A 21,862-nucleotide genomic window follows, 5' to 3' on the forward strand; every position below is an offset into this window, starting at 1 on the left:
TTCGACTTGTGTCTCTGAATCTCTCTTTCGACTTGTGTCTCTGAATCTCTCTTTCGACTTGTGTCTCTGAATCTCTCTTTCGACTTGTGTCTCTGAATCTCTCTTTCGACTTGTGTCTCTGAATCTCTCTTTCGACTTGTGTCTCTGAATCTCTCTTTCGACTTGTGTCTCTGAATCTCTCTTTCGACTTGTGTCTCTGAATCTCTCTTTCGACTTGTGTCTCTGAATCTCTCTTTCGACTTGTGTCTCTGAATCTCTCTTTCGACTTGTGTCTCTGAATCTCTCTTTCGACTTGTGTCTCTGAATCTCTCTTTCGACTTGTGTCTCTGAATCTCTCTTTCGACTTGTGTCTCTGAATCTCTCTTTCGACTTGTGTCTCTGAATCTCTCTTTCGACTTGTGTCTCTGAATCTCTCTTTCGACTTGTGTCTCTGAATCTCTCTTTCGACTTGTGTCTCTGAATCTCTCTTTCGACTTGTGTCTCTGAATCTCTCTTTCGACTTGTGTCTCTGAATCTCTCTTTCGACTTGTGTCTCTGAATCTCTCTTTCGACTTGTGTCTCTGAATCTCTCTTTCGACTTGTGTCTCTGAATCTCTCTTTCGACTTGTGTCTCTGAATCTCTCTTTCGACTTGTGTCTCTGAATCTCTCTTTCGACTTGTGTCTCTGAATCTCTCTTTCGACTTGTGTCTCTGAATCTCTCTTTCGACTTGTGTCTCTGAATCTCTCTTTCGACTTGTGTCTCTGAATCTCTCTTTCGACTTGTGTCTCTGAATCTCTCTTTCGACTTGTGTCTCTGAATCTCTCTTTCGACTTGTGTCTCTGAATCTCTCTTTCGACTTGTGTCTCTGAATCTCTCTTTCGACTTGTGTCTCTGAATCTCTCTTTCGACTTGTGTCTCTGAATCTCTCTTTCGACTTGTGTCTCTTGCTCACTCACGCTAACACACTTCATTTCGTTAAACTAACAAACAAATATCTTTACGAATATATCTCTGAACATCATGGATTATCACGTAGTCTTGTTTGTGACCAGAGCTAATCTGCCGACCCTAATCCGACTCAAACCTTCCTATTGACAAACCTCGTCAATCAGCGCCCCATTTTTTTATTTTATATATATATATATATTACTTTTTTTAAAACTTTTTTCATGGGCGTCTCGCGTTGAATAAAAGCTCGATTTGTTTGGATGATTAAAATGAATTTTCTAGGTTTGTATATATATATATATATATATATATATATATATATATATATATATATATAAGCGAAAATGTATGTATGTATGTACACTTTTCCTCGATGTCCAAAAAAGGCTTTTTTCAGAGAAGCGCTCGCTCGGTTCACAACTTAAAACTTTTTATATCATCTATAAATTGTAATATCTCAGTTACCCACGGAGCTCGCCTGTCTATTTAATTTTATTGACTTTCAAACGTTAATTATTCGACACTTCCCGCATCAGCACGCGTTACATTCGGTTTTCGGTATTAAAAAAAAAAAAAAAAAAGCGAAACTCGACTCTAATCACAGGCCGAAAGCCAGTTGTCTCTAGAGAGCTAAGTAATGTTTGTTCAATGTCGACTTCGCTTCGTCATATCAGACTGTAGCTTTCATTTCGCTCCTCCTAATAAACAGGGAGCGGGTTTTTAAAAATAAACAAACCGATTTATTCACCTCATTCAAAACTGTCCCGCACAAAATGCTAACTGCTGAATACCTATCGCTGTCACGTCAATCAAAAACGCGCACCTGTTTTTTTTTTTTAACACTTTACTATTTTCCAACTGCGCGTCGTGAAGACTTCGTTTTTTTTTTCACGGGCACCTGTTTTTTTTCACATTTTCGGGGTTTTTTCACATACCCCGAAAAACACCGGGTACCCCTCGCTAGTATATATATATATAAAAGCGAAAATGTATGTATGTGTGTTTGCAGGTCTTGCAAAAACTTTGGACAGCGGCCACGGATTTTCACAAGATAGGAATCATTTTCAAACTCGAACCTTCGGCCGACAAATATCGAAAAATTGGCCCAAAACATTCATTCCTTCACCCTCAATCAGACCCTTTTCTACCAGGATGGGATGGCAAAAAATCGTATCTTCATGACAAGATGGCTTCTACGCATGCGTCAACACGCGCGAAAGACGTTGTACCTTGAATTCGTTTAAATATAACAACCGACCTAAATTCGTCAACGTGTTCATAACGCAATGGATTAACAGCGTCGCTATCTTAAGATTGCTGGTTCAATCCCAGTTATCAGATATATTTTCCTTTCGATTTTTAAACTTTTAATATCGGAACAAGGTTATTTATTTTTTCCGCTTTTCGCTGTGTCTTATTCTTTGTTTTTTCCTTTTTTCTGGTTTTTGTTCGTCCGATTTTTTAAAAGTTTTACGTCCGTTTGTCAGGGGGGGGGGGTCCGGACAGCGTCGTTATCTTAAGATTGCAGGTACAATCCCAGTTATCAAATTTTTTTTTTTCGATTTTTAAACTTTTAATATTGAAACAAGGCTATTTATACCATTTTTAATCGCTTTTCGCTGTTTTTTTTTTTTTTTTTTTTTTTTTTTTTTTTTTTTTTACACAGTGATCACCACTTATCAAGGCCCGGAAGCCACTCAGGGATAAGGGTTATTGCAAGTACATTACGTTAGTGTGGAGATTTGATGAAGTGTTTACTTAAGGAGGCGGTTCATTAGGAATTTGTTAACATTGGACTTGAAGACATCCAAGTTGTAGTCCGGTGGGAAGCAGGCAGACGGAACAGAGTTCCACAGGCGTGCAGTTCTAAGAAAGAAGCTTTGTTCATGGAATCCAGGTTTTGATTTAGGCACAGATATAGAGTGGGGGAAATTTTTCACACAGCTAGACGGGTGTTTTTCGTGAAAGATTAGCGAGGGGTGGGGGGCAGAAATTGGAGTTCAGACGAGCACCTGCCATGGAAATAACGATAAAACAAGGATAGGCTCGCAAAGTCTCTTCTGTGGGAGAGAGGTTGCAGGGTAGAGAAAAGGGCATCCCCCACTAAGCCACGAAGTCTATTTTGTACTCTGTCAAGGCAGGATAGGCTGTTTTTAGCAGCTCCTGCCAAGATATGGCAACAGTATTCCATCCTTCGACATACTTGGCTTTTATATAGATAGAGAATTGCATCAGTAGTGAGATATCTTCTGGAGCAGTAGTAGGATCCCATCATCTTTCCAGCGACCTTGGCAGCAGATTGGGAGTAAAGGTCAAACCCAGAAGCTTGTCAAAACACGGGGCCTCACCCAGACGAGAGCCATCCATCACAATTGATGCCAAATTGGAATCAGAGCGTTGATGATGTAAGGATAAGAGTTTGGTTTTGGATGCATTAAAGGTAACCAGCCACATCTTCCCCCACTGAACCACGCGCTCGAGATCAGAGGAGAGAGAATCAGAGAGAATTTTGTCATTTACAGCCTTTGATGTGTTGCCGTAGATGGTCGTGTCATCAGCATAGATGTCAACGAATGATTTAAGTATGTGTTTAGGGAGGTCATTGATGTAGATCAGGAAGAGAGTTGGGCCCAGGATTGACCCCTGTTTTTGTTTTTTCCGAACACGTTCTTTTTGTTTTTTTTCTTTGTTTTTTTTCTTTCCGATTTATTTTAAGTATAAACTGGGTTATTACTTCACTTATTCTTTACCCTCCCTCCCCCATTCCCCCCACACCTTCAAACACCCGGGCAACGCCGGGTACTCCCGCTAGTTAAAAAAGGACAACTTTGTCTTTTTTTTTGAGCTCTAGTTTTTATCTACCACTCGATTAGCTCTACACACACCTGTTCCCATCTTCTGTGTATTTTCCTCCCTCTCTCTCTCTCTCTCTCTCTCTCTCTCTCTCCGTCCTTCTTCCTCCTTCTGTCTTCTTCCTCCTTCTGTCTTCTTCCTCCTTCTGTCTTCTTCCTCCTTCTGTCTTCTTCCTCCTTCTGTCTTCTTCCTCCTTCTGTCTTCCTCCTCCTTCTGTCTTCTTCCTCCTGTCTTCTTCCTCCTTCTGTCTTCTTCCTCCTGTCTTCTTCCTCCTTCTGTCTTCTTCCTCCTTCTGTCTTCTTCCTCCTTCTGTCTTCTTCCTCCTTCTGTCTTCTTCCTCCTCCTGTCTTCTTCCTCCTCCTGTCTTCTTCCTCCTTCTGTCTTCTTCCTCCTTCTGTCTTCTTCCTCCTTCTGTCTTCTTCCTCCTTCTGTCTTCTTCCTCCTCCTGTCTTCTTCCTCCTCCTGTCTTCTTCCTCCTCCTGTCTTCTTCCTCCTCCTGTCTCCTTCCTCCTTCTGTCTTCTTCCTCCTTCTGTCTTCTTCCTCCTCCTGTCTTCTTCCTCCTCCTGTCTTCTTCCTCCTTCTGTCTTCTTCCTCCTTCTGTCTTCTTCCTCCTTCTGTCTTCTTCCTCCTTCTGTCTTCTTCCTCCTTCCGTCTTCTTCCTCCTCCTGTCTTCTTCCTCCTCCTGTCTTCTTCCTCCTCCTGTCTTCTTCCTCCTCCTGTCTTCTTCCTCCTCCTGTCTTCTTCCTCCTTCTGTCTTCTTCCTCCTCCTGTCTTCTTCCTCCTCCTGTCTTCTTCCTCCTCCTGTCTTCTTCCTCCTCCTGTCTTCTTCCTCCTCCTGTCTTCTTCCTCCTTCTGTCTTCTTCCTCCTTCTGTCTTCTTCCTCCTTCTGTCTTCTTCCTCCTTCTGTCTTCTTCCTCCTCCTGTCTTCTTCCTCCTCCTGTCTCCTTCCTCCTTCTGTCTCCTTCCTCCTTCTGTCTTCTTCCTCCTTCTGTCTTCTTCCTCCTTCTGTCTTCTTCCTCCTCCTGTCTTCTTCCTCCTTCTGTCTTCTTCCTCCTTCTGTCTTCTTCCTCCTTCTGTCTTCTTCCTCCTTCTGTCTTCTTCCTCCTTCTGTCTTCTTCCTCCTTCTGTCTTCTTCCTCCTTCTGTCTTCTTCCTCCTTCTGTCTTCTTCCTCCTTCTGTCTTCTTCCTCCTTCTGTCTTCTTCCTCCTTCTGTCTTCTTCCTCCTTCTGTCTTCTTCCTCCTTCTGTCTTCTTCTTCCTTCTGTCTTCTTCCTCCTTCTGTCTTCTTCCTCCTTCTGTCTTCTTCCTCCTTCTGTCTTCTTCCTCCTTCTGTCTTCTTCCTCCTTCTGTCTTCTTCCTCCTTCTGTCTTCTTCCTCCTTCTGTCTTCTTCCTCCTTCTGTCTTCTTCCTCCTTCTGTCTTCTTCCTCCTTCTGTCTTCTTCCTCCTTCTGTCTTCTTCCTCCTTCTGTCTTCTTCCTCCTTCTGTCTTCTTCCTCCTTCTGTCTTCTCCCTCTCCCCCTCCACTCTTCTCCCTCTCCCCCTCCACTCTTCTCCCTCTCCCCCTCCACTCTTCTCCCTCTCCCCCTCCACTCTTCTCCCTCTCCCCCTCCACTCTTCTCCCTCTCCCCCTCCACTCTTCTCCCTCTCCCCCTCCACTCTTCTCCCTCTCCCCCTCCACTCTTCTCCCTCTCCCCCTCCACTCTTTTCCCTCTCCCCCTCCACTCTTTTCCCTCTCCCCCTCCACTCTTTTCCCTCTCCCCCTCCACTCTTTTCCCTCTCCCCCTCCACTCTTTTCCCTCTCCCCCTCCTCTCTTTTCCCTCTCCCCCTCCTCTCTTTTCCCTCTCCCCCTCCTCTCTTTTCCCTCTCCCCCTCCTCTCTTTTCCCCCTCCTCTCTTTTCCCCCTCCTCTCTTTTCCCCCTCCACTCTCTTTTCCCCCTCCACTCTCTTTTCCCCCTCCACTCTCTTTTCCCCCTCCACTCTCTTTTCCCCCTCCACTCTCTTTTCCCCCTCCACTCTCTTTTCCCTCTCCCTCTTCTCCCTCTGTCCTTTCTCTCCCCCTCTTCTCCCTCTGTCCTTTCTCTCCTCTCCCTCTGTCCTTTCTCTCCTCTCCCTCTCTCTTTTGTTTTTGCAGAGATACGTCAACCTTCTGCATATACAGCACATGCTATTCCCAAATGGTCACCGATCTGGTATTGGCCAGACACTTGTTGCTTAACTTCGTTGATCTCGCGAGAACCGGTGTGTTAACATGATCATGTCGTGCGTGCGTGCGTGCGTGTGCATATATATTCATTTATTTATTTTAAGCATTTCTGGTCAGCAAGATATTTTTGGAATTTATTTGACCCTTGCCAATGTTAAGAATGCAGACTTTAAAACCCCGAGGAATTAAAGTTGGGGGTTGGGAAGTTTTGAAAACTTATGCGACTGTTTTAATTTGATAATGTGATCTGAGAGGAGTCACCAGGATATTTTGTTTAATAGTTTTCAACGAATATTCCTCCTCGTCTCCTTCATTGCTCTTGTCCAGGCAACATGTTTACAAGGTTGCATGTTTGTTATGCATACAGCTGTTAGATATTAGCAGGGTGAAGCCGAAGGTATTGCTAGTAAACGATTATGATCGTCGTAATCTTTGTAAAAATAGAATATCATAACAGAATAAATATTTACAGAGAAAATTATTTAAGACTAGCCTGGGTGTCCGGCGTTGCCCGGGTGTTTCGAGTGTGTATTAAAGCAAAAAAAAAAAAAGTGGTAGTAGACAGGCAGGCTCGAACCTGCGACGCGAAGGAAGAAAAGACAGTGAAAGAAAATCTAACATCTTAGCCGATATCTCCATGACGCGACCGGAAGTCAAGTGTTGAAATTAACTAAAGCCAACGAGGACGATTTGCTAAAAAAAAATTGATTCCTCCTTGTACAAAACGGCTGAGTTTAGGGTGAAGGAATTAATGTTTTGGGCCAATTTTTCGATATTTGTCGTCCGAGATGACGAGCTTTAAAATGATACCAAATCTTGTCAGGATTCATCGCCTCTGTCGAAAATTTTGCCAGACGTAATACATACGTTTAAACAGACAGGCGAGATTTATATTATAGATGTTTCATAAATTAAAGAATATTGAATATGAACAATAATTTAAAGTAGATTGACCTCTACAGTCTGACATAGTTTTACGTGGATGTCATTGTAAAGTGACGTGGACTTTAGGATTTGATCAGTCAGAGATTGTTAGCACGAGAGAACAGACGCAGTCAAGGATCAATAGTGAAAGAGAGCGGATCGAGTCGGACAGTGATAGCTCCCAGTAGGGGAAATCGGACTGCGTTAGTTTAGGACCAGCGACAGCTTTCTAATGGGGGAAACATCGGTAAATAAAGTTGCTGAAAAGACAACCCGAGATTTGTTGATTCATTGGAATGGATCTTCTGTTCCTAAGGGTCCATCAAACAAGCTCAGGTATGTTTCTCCAATTTGCCCGATGTTATAATCCTAAAGAAATGTTATTTGTCCTTTTTGTTAAATGTCCGTTGTTAAAATGTATCTGTTGTCATAATTTTTATACGTTACTAGACGTGCCACGAATTAGACACACGTGTGTACTATATACAAAACCCCTGACTATGCAACGCAACAGGCTTGCTACGAGTAGGAGATATTTGACTAAGAGGCAGGAAATCACAAAAGAACGTAGAAATATGTCTAGTCACAATCACATTGACACACCGGTCCTCGTTAGATCACTGAAGTTAAGCAAGATTGAACCTGGTCAGTACCAGATGTGGTGACCAATTTGGGAATACCAGGTGCTGTATGTAGAACGGCGACATCTCGCTGCACAAAGACATAACGTCGTCGTTCCCTTAATCATTATATACACTCGTGAGCAAAAAAAAGATGGGCCAGACAAATTTTATACGTTTTATCGCACTAAAAGCTATATTGAACAAAGAACAACTGAACAAGGAAACTTAAACGAGACTAATAACACAGAACAAACATTTACTTTAATAAATGCTTAGGATGGAATCGCATTCCCTTTTGACTTCGATTTTGCAGATTATTATAATTATTATTATTATTATTATTATTATTATTATTATTATGTGCTATATAGAAATTTTCGGTTAAAATTAATAAAAATTCATGGAAAAATATTGAAAAATCGATTTCTTCTGTCTTTCACACTTGGCCCATTTTTAGTGTAGATGTGGCTGGCGATCACTAGGACCTAGTGACATATGGCCGAGTGGTCCTAGACGTTGTATCAAAGTTTACAGTTACCCAAAGGTGCTGAGTTCAATCCTGAACGAAGGCAGTGAAAAAGTAACATTGAAAAACAGAGAATCAGCAACTATGTCCTAAAGCCTAGGTGGAGTCCGAACACGGTACCCCCGTAATAATAATAAAGGGTTGGGTTCGAGACTCCTAACAAACTGTTCACCTGACGAAGGCCGGAGGGCAAAACGGCCGAAACGTTGTGACAATAACAACCAAGATGAGGAAGTTAGTCCGACAATCTCAATCAATAGATAAGTGACTTTGTCAGTGTGTGCGCAAAACGTCCCTACCAAACTCCTCTTTGAATATTTTGTCCACAGATTTGAAGTTTTGTGATGAGGATTGATGTTTATTATTTGGATTATTCAAACTTCTGCTCTCATCTTTAATGTTTTGTTTTGGGGAGGGAGGGGGGTTCACGTTTAGGTGTATGTAACCTCTGGCCTTAAAATGTCTCTTGTCGAATACATACAGATATTGAAAAGTCGAGTTGGCTGACAACATATGGAGGGGAAAGGAAATGCTCTATCACTAAGCTATATATCCAGATTATATTAAATCCGTTTTGTTTTGTTTTATTTTTTTTTGTTTGTTTTTAAGGAGAAATGATTTGCTGAAATTTTATTATCTCCCTTGCCGGTGTAACGTAAAATATTCTCCTGTAAAAATTTTTTTTTTTTCTATCTATAAGAAAGAAAAGCTATTTTTCAGTTTGGACTTTTTGATTTTCGATACTTACCGGATGAGTTTCCGTACAAAACCTATCTAAGAACGCTGCCAGACACATGAATTAGCTTTGTGTGAAATTTGAAAAAGATAGGTTCCGAAACTGCTGAGCATATGAGGAAGGAACTCATACACTTACGCACGCACGCACAAAGTGACTTTTCTATAATAAAGATGGGGGACTATTTTGAAATAAGTCATCTATATATATATATATATATATATATATATATATATATATATATATATATATAAAAGCGAAAATGTATGTATGTATGTATGTATGTACACTTTTCCTCGATGTCCAAAAAAGGCTTCTTTCAGAGAAGCGCTCGGTTCACAACTTAAAACTTTTTATATCGTCTATAAATTGTAATATCTCACACTTAACAACGGAGCTCGCCTGTCTATTTAATTTTATTGACTTTCAAACGTTAATTATTCCACATTTCCCGCATTGGCACGCGTTAAATTCGGTTTTCGGTATAAACAAAAAGCGAAACTCGACTCTAATAACAGGCCCAGAGCCAGTGAACGTTTGTCGACTTCGTCATATCAGACGGGGGGGGGCGGGTTTTTGAAAAGAAACAAACCGATTTATTGACCTCATTAAAAACTGTCCCGCACAAAATGCTGACTGCTGAATACTTATCGGCGTCACGTCAATCAAAAACGAGCACCTGTTTTTTTTTTTCACACTTTACTATTTTCCTACTGCGCGTTGTCAAGGCTTTGTTTTTGTTTTTTTTTCACGGGCACCTGTTTTTTTTGTTGTTGTTTTTTTCACACACACCTACAAACACCCAGGCAACGCCGGGTACCCCTCGCTAGTTACACATAAATGTAACTTGCGAAATTAATTTTTTCTGTGTGCGTGCACTTCCTCAAATGATGACACTGCAGAGAAATGAACCGACTTTAAAATGTCAACATCTGTTGTCTCAAGATATCAAATTTGTGAATGTCTGGGTAACCCGAAAACTTTTAAAATTTGTCCTGCAAAATGTTTTCTATACACAGGAATTTCATAAAAGACCATGGGCACTTTAATACTGACCTTCCTTAATTATTTTAATGTTCCCCCTCTCCTTTCCTAGTCGCACACTATTTTTTTTTTTAAATTTTATTCTGTGCGTTCGAAAAGAATGTTTCTGTTTAAAGCACAATTTCACAATGATACTCGACTTTTTCATTTTAAACTTAAATTCATTATAAACGCACAACATGTATTGGCCTTCGGGACAAGATCAAAGTGTAGTATTATTTATTTTGTCACGCGCGCGCACACACACACACACACACACACACACACACACACACACAAAAAGAAAATGCATACACAAACACACAGACAACTGTTTATAAATTGTAAATATGGTTTTGATTCTTAAACGCTAGGGATTTATTAGTTAGATTAAGATCCATAGAGTGAATGAGGTATTTTGGTAAATGTTGCCAGTCAAGAGTAAGACTCCAAAGTCTACATTTATTACTTTTTAATCACTTTAGTCACAAAGACCCTGAACCCTTCCCCATCTCTTGTAGGGCCTTGTGCCTAATTTTGTTGTTTAAGAATCTTTCTTTTTTTTTTTTTTTTTACTTAATTGTATTTTCAAAATTTTTAAAAAAGCAATAAAATATATAAACAAGATCAAAGTGTAGTATCTGTTCTTCAGATGCTGCACTTCAATTTCTTGTTCTCTGTCAGTGGAGGAGAAATCCTTCACGACTGAGACAATTTTTATTTTTGTTCCTTTTCTTCACGTTAAAAAACGACCCTGGTGTCTAACTCTGTCCCGTGGGGAGGAATTGTAAATAGGTACATGTAAGGCCAGGCATAGAAAATCAAGGAACTTTGTATATTTATGTATCTGAGTTCGTTTCCTATGGCTGGGTCGATTTTTATGAAATGTCACAAGAAGGTACTTTATGTGCCTGACAATGTTCTTAGATAGGTTTTGATTCTGAATATCTTCGATAAGTATTAATCTACAATGGAAATAATCCGATGAAAAAAGGAACAGGCGATTTTGATCAAAGTTAACACCTTACACAGCCTAACATCACAAGTGCATTTGAGAAGTTTTATTACCACACAAGCAGAAAGGACCAACATATAAAATCAACAGTAGGTTCTTTGATATTACAGGTGTGCGTTCGAAATGAATGTTTCTGTTTAGAGCACAATCGAACCATGATACTTGACTTTTGCGTTTTAAATTTTAATTCAAGCTATTATATAAAAAAAATATTTTTTATAAAATCAACAGTAGGTTCTTTATAATGGATTATAGACTACAATGTATTGCGGACTACGAGAGGCGTGCAATAAGTAGTGTGTTTGTGTCGAATATATACTAGTCAAAACAATGAAAAGAATATGCTGTTGTCATAGCCCTAGTGATGAGTCCTCAATTAGAGCAGGGAATCAATCTATTTGATTGAAAAATGTGATATTTCACTGATTTCGATGGCAGTAAAAAACATTCATTGATCATCCCGGACAACATTGAGTCATCCTGCTTGTCTCCCTATATAATCATCCTCTAAAGTTAAAAAATTGGTACATGGTAGTCTGTTTGCTATGTCATGAATGTGCATGTGTGAATCATTCACCAGACAGATTACTTATGTTAAGAATAAGTAGGTTTGAAAACATTTTTTTTTCAAGGACGTGGCAAGCTGACCTAATGGTTATCGTACTTGACTCGCTGTCTTAAGGTTTTAGTTTCGATCTCAGTTTGAGTATATATATATACATATATATATATAGTTTTTTTTTTTTTTTTATTTACAAGAATTGAACTGTTTAGAAAAACATACTTTTTCTTGTGGTCTCTTGGTCTAACTGGATTCCAGGACAAAAATCCATCAAGTCTGGTGGAGTATCCGGTTTCGTGCTGTTACTTGAGGTAATATCACTCGGAGAAGGTATGTGACGTCGCAAACGGACACACAAACAAACAGGAATAGAAATAAATAAAAAATCTGGGTCTGCATCTTTTCTCTTTTTAGTTTTATTGCCTTTACTTTTGACACCGCTTTAAAAAAAAAAGTCTCTCGCTACCTAATGTTCATTTGGTAAGCAGTTCTCCTTCCTCCGACCGCATGCCGACCGCTTATTGGCTGCATCTTTACACGTTCATTCTCCTCGACGCCCACTTTGTTTCTGCTCGAGCACATGGTGTATTTTTTCTTCTCTTGCACACTTCCTTATTTGCATATACAATTTTTGGCCACTATTGCTGCTGCTGCTGCTGCTATCTTCGCAAGCCAGCTATCCTCTGCTGCTGCTGATGCTTTCCCACACGTTCATATGAACCATATTACAGGTGCACGATTCCTCATAAAAACTAGTATGGGTTAGCAAATATCGAGGAGATTAGAGCTGTGATGGGTGTATCAGAATTTTTGTAGGAATTTTTGACACCCCTAACACGAAACTGCGAATAAAATATAAAAAAAAACTCGTAATTTCTCTTTTAAAAGTAGGTTGTTTATTTTCTTTATGGATTATACTTCCAAAATAAACTATTAAAGTTGTTTTAAAAGTAATAGAAATATTTTTTTTTTTTAAAAAAACAATAATGAATTTTCCGAACTCAATATTTTTCAATTTTTAAACTTTAAAAATCTATCAAAATTTTTCTATTGATTCTATTTTTACGATATTTTCAGTGTGAAATTTTATGCTCTTTCCAATAAACCGAATATAATATTTAAGACAAACGGTTTTTTTTTATTCACGCCCCCCCCATTTTCAAGTGTCTATTAAAAAGTAAATAATTAATTTACTCACCAAAGTTTTATATATCACAAATTGAAGAGAAAAGGTCAATAAATAATATATTCAAATTTAAAACAAACAAAAAAGTAGTGTTTTTTTAGAAATTTACCTGTAAAGTTCGAAGTTTAGAACCTTTTTTTTTTTTTTTTTTTTAAACCACGTTGTTTGTTTTTTCTTTTTTAATGAAACCTTGGTCCTTGCTCCTTTTAATTGAAAAAAAAAAAAAAAAAAAATTAGGGCTTGAATTACATTTTTCGAGTAGTTATAAGCTTGGAAAGACGGGGGGGGGGGAATTATTTACTATTTTTCACGAAATTTCTGACACACCTAGAACTGTGAATGCTGTTATGATTTTGAACATTCAACAAAGGGTTTTACATGGAAATAAATATCCGCACGTCAGACTGTCCCGACAAACCCTTGTACAGAGAAACCTTAGACACTTGTCCAGTAAGCATTCATGTTCTATAAGGCTTCCTTCAGTCTTGACAGACTATGGATACCCACTGTAAGGGTGCCTGCGCGTGAAATTTGTGTGGCAAGAGTTGCGCAATCTCCAACCACGCCTCTCCTGAGTCAACATTGTTGCATACCAGTGGCAAGTTGAGGTACAAGACGACTGGAAACAATGCCGAGATAAGTGGAGAGCACATACAGCGCCTAGAATTCCCAAATGGTCACCCATCTGGTACTAGCCAGGCTCAACATTGCTTAACTTCGGTGATCCGACGAGAACCGGTGTGTCAACGTGATTATGCCGTATATGTTCTATAGTGTTGAATTATATAAAATAAATTGAGGTGCATACACACACATACACCTCAATTTGTTCACATAATTCAACACACATATACATATATGTATAATATATATATATATATATATTAGTGGAGATGTTAATTAATAAAAACTGAAGAAAGTGTTCAATACTGTTGTAGAGCAAATATGCGTTTTATTTTTTATTACCGTATCTTTCTGTTAAGTTACATTATTGTTTCAGCTACACGGCCGTATTTTTTTTTTTTTTTTTTTTTTTTTTTTTTTTTTGCCGTCTGTAGCATCCTCAGACTTTTACAGAAACCCGGTTTTCTGTAAAAGTCTGAGGACGCTACAGACGGCAAAAAAAAAAAACGGCCGAGTAGCCGAAACAATAATGTAACTTAACAGAAAGATACGGTAATAAAAAATAAAACGTATATATATATATATATATATATATATATATATATATATATATATATATATTTTAACAAATTGAGGTGCATACACACACACACACACCTCCAATTTGTTCACATAATTCAACACACACACACACATATATATGCATATATATATATATATATATATATATATATATATATATATGCATACACAAACACCTTTATTCACATAATTCAACACACACACTCACACACACACACACACATATGTGAATAAATTGAGGTGTGTGTATATATGTGTGTGTGTGTGTGTGTTGAGGTGTGTGTGTATGCACCTCAATTTGTTAAAATATATATATATATATATATTAGACATTCTCATTTGTGTGTTGAACTATGTAAACAAATTGAGGTAGACTCTCTCTCTCTGTCCCTCTCTCTCTCCCTGTCTTTCTTTCTCATATATAGTCTAGTAGGTATTCAAGTTCTCTCCAAGACTTAGCTTTTGAGCCAAAAAAAAAAAAAAAAAAATCTTAAACCTACATAGTTTCATAAAAATGACAAAATTCCCTATAAAAAAAAAAAGGTTGCTATGCCGTTTAATAACCAAATTCTTAAATATTTACTAAAAGGATATTCTTTTCAGGGGACAACGATTTCAGCCTTTTATCAACATTTTTTATTTTATTTTTTATTTTATTTTTTATTTTCATCCTGCATCCCTCCATTTTTATTTTTCTCGGGTGTTTTTCCCTAAAAATAGAAGAATATAATTCAAAGGTGTCGTTTCTTTCTTCTCTTAGTTCCTCTCCGTGACTTATGATGGGGGAGGGACGTTTGGTTAAAATGTGTTTCTGCTTTGCTCGTTCAGATAAAATACCGAGTTATTATCCACAAATGGCAAATTTTGAAAGAAAAAGAAAAATGGCAAATGCTTTCCGCCGGGTAAGGTGCGTGTGTGGGTGGGTGGGTGGGGGTAGACATTAAGTGCCTTCAATAAGTTTCCAGATCTGTTTTACATGCATTCAAAATTGTTGTAGACTCTTGCAAATTCAGTTTATTATTGATATACATCTTATGAGATGACGTACCAATTTTTATAACTACAGGTTCAAATCGACAACCACAGCAGGAATTGGAATACACCCTACTAAAACCTGATTTCACAGCTGGTGAATTTCAAAAATGCACTTTGGACGTGAGCACACTTTAGAAGAACGATATGCAATAAAATTCTGTTTTAAAATTAGGAAAATGCTACAGAAATGTATGGAATGCTTCAGACTGCTTTTGGACTATCTTGCATGAATCGAGCATCAGTTTTTCAAGGAAGGCAGGGTGTCTGAGGAATAATGAGAAGATTAAGGAAATCGGAACACTAGAGCTGATTGACCAAATAATGAATTTCATTTATTTCTCTCCCTCTTTTTCTCTTTATTTCCCTCTCATTCCCTCTTTTTCTCTTTATTTCTCTCTCATTCCCTCTTTTTCTCTTTATTTCTCTTTCATTCCCTCTTTTTCTCTTTATTTCTCTCTCATTCCCTCTTTTTCTCTTTATTTCTCTCTCATTCCCTCTTTTTCTCTTTATTTCTCTTTCATTCCCTCTTTTTCTCTTTATTTCTCTCTCATTCCCTCTTTTTCTCTTTATTTCTCTCTCATTCCCTCTTTTTCTCTTTATTTCTTTCATTCCCTCTTTTTCTCTTTATTTCTTTCATTCCCTCTTTTTCTCTTTATTTCTCTCTCATTCCCTCTTTTTCTCTTTATTTCTCTCTCATTCCCTCTTTTTCTCTTTATTTCTCTCTCATTCCCTCTTTTTCTCTTTATTTCTCTCTCATTCCCTCTTTTTCTCTTTATTTCTCTCTCATTCCCTCTTTTTCTCTTTATTTCTCTCTCATTCCCTCTTTTTCTCTTTATTTCTCTCTCATTCCCTCTTTTTCTCTTTATTTCTCTCCCCCTCCCTCTTTTTCTCCTTGTTTCTCTCCCCCTCCCTCCCTCTTTTTCTCCTTGTTTCTCTCCCCCTCCCTCCCTCTTTTTCTCCTTGTTTCTCTCCCCCTCCCTCCCTCTTTTTCTCCTTGTTTCTCTCCCCCTCCCTCCCTCTTTTTCTCCTTGTTTCTCTCCCCCTCCCTCCCTCTTTTTCTCCTTGTTTCTCTCCCCCTCCCTCCCTCTTTTTCTCTCCCCCTCCCTCTTTTTCTCCTTGTTTCTCTCCCCCTCCCTCCCTCTTTTTCTCTCTCCCTCCCTCTTTTTCTCTCTCCCTCCCTCTTTTTCTCTCTCCCTCCCTCTTTTTCTCTCTCCCTCCCTCTTTTTCTCTCTCCCTCCCTCTTTTTCTCTCTCCCTCCCTCTTTTTCTCTCTCCCTCCCTCTTTTTCTCTCTCCTCCCTCTTTTTCTCTCTCCCTCCCTCTTTTTCTCTCTCCCTCCCTCTTTTTCTCTCCCTCCCTCTTTTTCTCTCCCTCCCTCTTTTTCTCTCCCTCCCTCTTTTTCTCTCCCTCCCTCTTTTTCTCTCCCCCTCTCCTTGTCTCTTTCCCCCTCCCGCTAATCTTTCCTTCACCTCTCCTTTACTCTATCCCCCCCTCTACTTTACTCTTTTTTCTCCCCACCCCACCCTCTCCTTCACTCTACTTTTTATTCCCGCTCTTTTTCTCTAACTCTCTCTCTCTCTCTCTCTCTCCTGTACTCTGCTTTTCTCCAAAATATCGTCCTCTATATTCAAAGGTTGATTTACACCAGGTTTCGCGCCAGAACTTCAACAGACTCGAACAAGGAAACTATTTTGTTCAGTCCTAAACATTTTTTTTGCCACATTTGAAGGTCACTTTCTGGCATTTTTCTCCACAGTACACTTGCTTTTTTCTTTATTATTTGATAGCTTTCTCTAACTGCCGTCGCCCCGAAAGTAGAATATTTTGTTTTCTCATTGAAGCATTTTTTTAAATTCGGAATGATTTATTTTCTGGGAGTTTGGAAGTCCCCTTAGATCTGAATAGTCGCTCCATGTTCTTGGACGTATACGTGTGTGTGGTGGGGATATACGTGTATATGTATGTATTCAGAATATGAGAGATATACTTATTTTCACAAACAACGTCGCAGTTTATAAGAGCCATGACGGCCAACAAACCGAAAGTGTAACGCTCTAGTTTCGCCACCATCTGGGCTCATCAGTTGAACATATCCAGATTCGGGATTTGAAACCCACGTATCTTGCATGCAATGCGAGTACTCTACCACTTGAGTGTGGCGTGGTTTCTCAAGTGGTATAGTACTCGCTTCGCATGCAAGAGATTTGGATTTCGAATCCAACATATGTTCAACTGATGAACTTAAATGTGGGCGAACCTCGAGTCTTGGACTTTCGGTTTGTTGGCTGTTTGCCTGGAAATAATATATATATATATATATATATATATATATATATATATCCTGCTAGTTATTATTATTAAAAGAGCTACAAGACGTCTCCATTTACGCTGAATGCCAACCTCAGTATATTACATACTAGTGGGGTACCCAGCGTTGCCCGGGTGTTTCGAGGTGTGTGGTTTTGGATACATCAAGACAAAAGAATAATAAAAAAAAATCGTTGCCCAGGTGTATATTTCTGGGTTGGAGTTTAAAAAAAAAAAAATTGGTAGGTAAGTAGGAAGAATCGAATGCGAGACCTTGAGGCGAAGTTGGAAAATAAAGTGTGAAAAAAAACAAAAAACGACTACGGTAGGTCAGCGCAAACGTGAAAATATAATGTGAAGTGCTCGGCACTTTAACCACTCCGCCATGGAGCACTGCAGCTGAGTTTAGTGATTTCAAGTAACTTAACATGCAAGAAGTGAATGGTTGTATTAAATTAAATTTTGAATCGAAAAAGATACACATTCTATAATGAAAAAGATTAGAAACTTGCCGTAAGAATTTTCTATCAGTTTTAAAACGTTGATCTGACAGCAATATGGGTGGAGTGTGGACAATATTATGAGACTGGATTGCTATGCTGATAATTCACAACTAAAAATAATATTATAAGGGTTAATTCCGTGGTGCGTTTCACCCAATAGGAAACATAGAACGGAAAGGCACGGTAAAACTCCATTCCAGTTTTTTAAGAAACTACGAAGAAACCCCAAACCGGCGTTCCTTCGTAACTGTTCCTTGTGAACGATTTCGGAAACGGTGTAAGTGGTGGCGAGAGAAGGAGGAATTAATTAGAGAGAAAAGATTTTACTACTTCCATTGATTTTAACCGATTATGGCAGTTCACTCTCACCAGCAAAAATATAGGAATCTATGATTATCGAGGAAGTGGACAGGTAATATGCCTATAACACACCTCAGGTATTGTGCTGCAGTTTGTGCATATTACATTTGCATGAAATGTCTTGATTTTCAATCCAATTAAGGTCAAAATCACAGGGGAAAAATGAGTTCATTATATATATATATATATATATATAGGGAGGGAAGGGATGAAAGAGTCCACTGTGGAATTTCCACAGGTCCCGCTAGTTATTATTATTTCTTCACATGGCTGGGGTATTGTAGGCGGGAACATGTCAACAATCACGTTTCTGGTAAATGCAAAAGTTGTTAAGAAATAATTAATTTTAAATTATTCCATGGTAAAAAACGATAACCCAAATCTCTCGGCCGGCAGACGCTATAAGTTTTCTAATTTAAAATATTTGGGACAAAAATTGATGCATCACTGCAGTTCTATATTTTGTAATAATATCTACAGCAGTTATTTGTTTCGTTTTTGTTTTTTTTTTTGTTTGTTTTTTTTTGTTTTTTTTTTGTTTTTTTTTTTTCATTGTTTATTTCTTTTTTACATTTTTTTATTGTTTGGGTGGCCCTGTCGGTGGGGCATTAGAATACGCCGACTGCCCCCCCCCCTGCAGAGGGTAAAAGTCCTTCAATGGGGGTCCTGGATATGACCTTAAACTATATCCAGTGCTGAGGCCCCAGCTTGTGGGCTTTGGGGAGTGTGGAGCCACCCTTTAATTACCATTGCTCCCAGGTCCACTCTGACTCGGAGTGGTAGTACCTGTTAGGGTCCCAACTATGGGTTAAATAGAAACCGACTTGAAAACAACAAATATATTCTATTAAAAAAATTTTTCTTCAAAATCTTTCGATTCGGCATTAAATAACCCGAAAAGGGTTGATATGCCGTAATACAAAAACAACCAACCAACTTTATTGTTTGGGAGAGAGAAAGAGAAATACTTTTGCAGTGTTAATAAAAGAGCTACAAGACGTTTCCATTTACGCTGAATGCCAACATCAGTATATTACATATGAAAGAGTCCGCTGTGGAATTTTCACAGGTCCCGCTAGTTATTATTATTATTATTTCTTTACATAGCTGGAGTGTTGTAGGCGGGCAACATGCCAACAATCACGTTAACCTAGATGCTATTTAGGAGTAGATCTCCACATATTTCTTTTCTTTTCATTTTCTTGTTTCTTTTCCTTTTTGTTGTTTCGCTTGTCTCCTTCCGCTTCATTATAAGTTAATGAAGTCCCTCGTGAAATGTTTACTCTGGTTTTATCTCGACGACCTGTTTTTGTAATATTCGTCAAAGTATAAAAATCTAATCAAATCCCGCGAGAAGTTTGCATTTTATTTTTACTTTAAAACCCACGTTTTTCCTTAATATATAATTTTTGTTTTCTTCAGTTTAACCTCAACTAGTTAACTGGTTGAGTAATGTCGCTTTTACTTCAGCATCCATTTTTTATTATCCCCCCTACCCCTCTCTCTCCTTCACCTTTCTTCTTCCTCTACCTTGCTACAGCAAATCGGAAAAACCAAACATGTATAATCCTTCATTCTATAAGAAATACAAAAATACCTAAAACATGCAAATCACATCAACAAAAATGTAACATACGAAACAAATGTATAAAAACACCCATACCTTAAAATAATAAAATTTAAAAAAAAATACCTTAAAAAATAAAACAAAATAAAACCCATACCTTAAAAAGAATATTTAAAAAAAAACATACATACCTCAAGAAAAAAAAACAATTAAACCTTTTCTTGGTATTAAATAACCTCCAGAGGTTATTTAATGGCGTTAAACAACACAAACTCAACACTCCTCTACTTTATTTCCTCCTGACTGTTGCTCCCGTTCTTCTTTCTATCCCCCTGTCCTCTTTCCCCTTTTGTTCCCCTCCTTTCGTGTCTTTTGGTCCCCTCCTTTCGTGTCTTTTGTTCCCCTCCTTTCGTGTCTTTTGTTCCCCCCACCCCTCCATCTCTAATTTTTAAAATGCATATTTTCTCTCACTCTCGCTTAAATACCCTCACCCCATTTCAATTCCAAACTCCAAAAATATTATGTGCTTCTCGTGTAACCCTAAACCTTTCAAAATCTCGTCAGGTCATCACGTTATGCTGTTCACAACTATCATACAAAAATCATAAAAAAATATTTAAAAAAAAAAAAATCTCCAAACAACAAAAATAAAAACTAGTTTCCCTTGTCTTCTAATGTTTTCATTTACAACTACCCAATCCAACCCAGCATCCCAAAATATGTCAATGACACAACCCTCTTCCCCAACCCGAAGTCTAGCGAACCCCCTACTTGGGGGAGGGGCCGCCCAAGTAGATTTCATCTACGAATTATTTTGGTACGTTCTTGTCAAGATTTTCACCTACGATAATCAGTAACGATAAATATACGCCGACGATTATAACTGCAAATGCTGGGACCCCCCCCCCCCCGTCTTGTGTTTCCTCTCTTGATGATAGTTATGACATCAAACCCCTAATCTCCCATTTTGTAATCAGAAAAGAAGTGGAGGCATTACATTCTTGGGGGTTTAACAATAACAAAAAAATATATGGAACGTGGTGGTTCATTGGTTCAATGAAAGTTGATCAAGCATGATTGTTTTTCTTTAATATCAAATTTTATGAGGAAAGAAAGATGGCGTGTTTTGCTCCGCTATCTATAAAATTCATCACTGGTTACTAAGTATAGCCCGACGATCATAAGCCAAGATACTGGGACCGCCTCTCCTTTGCCTGATATTCCCTTTACGATCGTTAAACCAACTCCCTACACTTTTTTTATCAGAAAAAATTGGAATTTCTATATTCTTGGGGTCTGAAAATTTTAAAAAGTATGGAAAGTGGTGGTTCAATATAAATTAATCAAATAGTTTGAGGGTTTTTTTTTTTTATTCTTTTATTTTTTTTTAGTTATTTTATTTTTTTGTTAAATTTTTTTTGTCATGTTTTTTGTCATGCTTTTATTTTTTTGTTTTATTGTTTGTTTTTATTATTTATTTATTGGGGGGGGAGGGGGGTTACTAGGAAAATCGTATTTTGAGGAAGCAAGGATAGTGTGTTTCGTCCCACCATTTTTAAAATTCATCACTGGTTATCTGTCCCTTAACAACCTCTTCAAAAATAGAAATCAAAATCAGCCTAGTAATGGCTACAATTTTTTTTTTAACCGCTAAAAAAAAAATTATTCTCTCTCTCTCACACATATATAATTTTTTTAACCGTTAAAAAAAAATATTCTCGCTCTTTCTCATATAAAATTATCTATATATAAATAGGATAACGTGTGTTATTTATTTTGTGTGTCACGCTTGCATCCGAGTGACTGTCGTTTAATTATGGATTTCCGTTTCTTGTAATAAATTTTACCAAGAATTCTTCATAAATTTTAGTTTCGGTTTCGATTAAACATGATGGCACTCCAGTAATCTATTTCTTTCTTTTTTTTTTTTTTTTTTTTTAATAAATAATTTTACCAAGAATTCATAGGTTTTGGTTTCAGTTTCGATTCAAGCTGATGCACCCAAGTCATATGGATATATTTTTTATTTTTTTGAAATCGCAACTTTATAACATATATTAAAGTCGATAGAATTCTATTATAATACGTAGGAAATCTGCAAGAATTAAAATAATCATATTCAAGCGTACATTATGACCGGGCTACGCTGGGTGTCCTTGCTAGTTTAGATAGATACTTTTGCAGTTTTAACAAAACTGCTACAATAATATCAGGGCGACTCCATTTACGCTGAACATTTACAGAATGCCAACATCAATATATTACATATGAATGAGTACTCTGTGGAATTTCCACAGGTCCTGTT

The 21,862-nt window shown here is 38.0% G+C and overlaps 1 protein-coding gene and 1 pseudogene across 7 annotated transcripts in view; one reads left to right on the forward strand and one right to left on the reverse strand.

Annotated features, from left to right (window-relative positions):
* Positions 1–21,862, forward strand: part of LOC145268679 (protein sidekick-2-like) — a 363,221-nt gene that overhangs the window by 141,616 nt on the left and 199,743 nt on the right. The window lies entirely within an intron of this gene.
* Positions 13,230–13,346, reverse strand: LOC145268894 (5S ribosomal RNA; annotated as a pseudogene).

The sequence above is a fragment of the Euprymna scolopes genome, chromosome 44 (genome assembly GCF_053919585.1).
Source record: "Euprymna scolopes isolate OS-2025 chromosome 44, ASM5391958v1, whole genome shotgun sequence".
Lineage (NCBI taxonomy): Eukaryota > Metazoa > Mollusca > Cephalopoda > Sepiida > Sepiolidae > Euprymna > Euprymna scolopes.